This window comes from Frankliniella occidentalis, unplaced genomic scaffold (assembly GCF_000697945.3).
Source record: "Frankliniella occidentalis isolate FOCC.00 unplaced genomic scaffold, Focc_3.1 Scaffold110, whole genome shotgun sequence".
NCBI classification, from domain to species: domain Eukaryota; kingdom Metazoa; phylum Arthropoda; class Insecta; order Thysanoptera; family Thripidae; genus Frankliniella; species Frankliniella occidentalis.
In genome coordinates this window covers 439,695-441,471 of record NW_026267238.1, presented here as the reverse complement: position 1 = coordinate 441,471, position 1,777 = coordinate 439,695, and the positions used below count along the sequence as shown (strand labels likewise).

The window sequence follows — 1,777 nt, the reverse complement described above, 5'->3', positions numbered from 1 at the left end:
AAAAAGAGGAAGAGCTTATGCCGATGATGCCGTCTTCACTAAAGCTTACTTGCGATTTATACCCAAACCGCAACACAGCGCAGATAAACCATATGTCTTATCAGTGTTTTCCACAAACTTTTTTAAATTCAATGTTCTGGTTTTGCGACAGCTTTGAAGAATTTTCTGCTCGGCCATACCAGTTTTCTTAAGCTTTCTCCCCCCTTAAGTTGCTCGAGTTCTTCTACGAAACAACAAGCTTGCCAAAAGTTTGCCACGTGGCGATGTAAGCCAGCCCCGGTCATTCCATTTTTTTTTCCTGGCAAGATGACACACTATCGCTCGGCTGGCCCCGCGGCCCCGCCGGTGCACTCGAGTGCATAAATTGTAATCCTGCTGCGATGCGGCGTTGGCATATTCCCCCTCCCCTTTTCCAAGTCATCGATCTGTCGATTAATGCACGACGATATTCATACCCCCTCAGTAATGCACGTTCTGTGTAGGCAAAGCCCACACTTGCACTCACAACACAACACCTTTCGCGCCACCCACAGCATATACGTTTTCTTAAAGTTTTTTCGACCAACAACCTTATAATTTTCGACGACAAAACTTATAGACGCGCCAAATCATTTCAGTTTTAAGTTGAGCTTATTTTCAAAAGCAGTTTTGAAGGGCATTTTTACACGACCCATATGCCCCGTAAATCGAAACCGACCGAAACTTTTCCTTTGCAGGGAGGCTCTGGAAACAATTATACACCTTGGCCGGCCCGACACGCATGTATACTAATCTTAGGTTCTTTTTTTCCAGCACAGCAAAGGCGATCGGCAAAATAAAAATAGAACGTCGACGCGTGCGTCTGCTGAATTATTCCGTCCCAAACCCCGCCGCAACACGCAGCGCGTGGCGGGCCGCAGGGCCGCTTGTGTCTCCTCATCGTGTGCACGTTCACATCCATGATTGAGCGGCGCCTCGGCGCTTCCCAATGCAAGACCGTCGCGCCCCGCCCCGCCGCGCCCCGCCGCGCCACGGTGCATCCATTAGGCGTTCGGCGCCACGCCACGCCCCACCCCGCCTCGCCCCGCCACGCCACGCCGCGGCGCCGAGGACGGACGGCCGAGCAGGGGGGCAAACGCCCCGACCCTCGCTGCGCCGCTCGCGCCGCGACCCGAGACTGACCCACTTCGTAGTGCGGCACACAGTGGCTGCAGCGGGGCGCGCACGCAGCAGTGGCGCACACGGCGAACCAGCACCTCACCATGCAGGCCACGCCGGCGAACAGGTTAGCTAAGAATAGCGCCCTCCCCCCGCCGCCACCCTCCCGTGTGCGAGAGAGAGAGAGAGAGAGGTGCTGATGGCTATAAGGGTTGGAGAGCCGCACCCAACCCCTCCGGTGTTGCAGGCAGGGGGTGAGGGGTGCAGGGCGGGTGGTTCGTTTCGGAGTTTCGGTGGCGCCTGGCTGGCGCCACCCGCCACCCGGACAAGACGCGGGCGCCCTTTACCTAGCGTAGTCCCGCCCCGGCCGCCACGGCTCGTCGCAGCCAAGCCAGCCGGGCCGTAAGAGCGAGATTGGGGGACAAGGAGAGAGGGGCAGAGAGGGGCAGAGAGGGGGGAGGAGAGAGAAAGAGAGGGGAGAGGGACGGAGAGAATGGGGAGCGGCAGATAGGACAGCAGCGACAGCAGGGCAGTGTACATAGCCTTTTGATAAGCACTGCATGGAGCCCAGGCAGGTCGGTCTATTCTTGGCTTATCAGTCTGCTGGGCCTTCGCCGGCGCCCCCGGCCCCACCCCGCCC

At 57.9% G+C, this 1,777-nt stretch overlaps 1 protein-coding gene across 6 annotated transcripts in view; it reads right to left on the bottom strand.

Moving 5' to 3' along the window:
* Window positions 1-1,777, bottom strand: part of LOC113205639 (histone deacetylase 4) — a 64,541-nt gene that overhangs the window by 32,378 nt on the left and 30,386 nt on the right. The window lies entirely within an intron of this gene.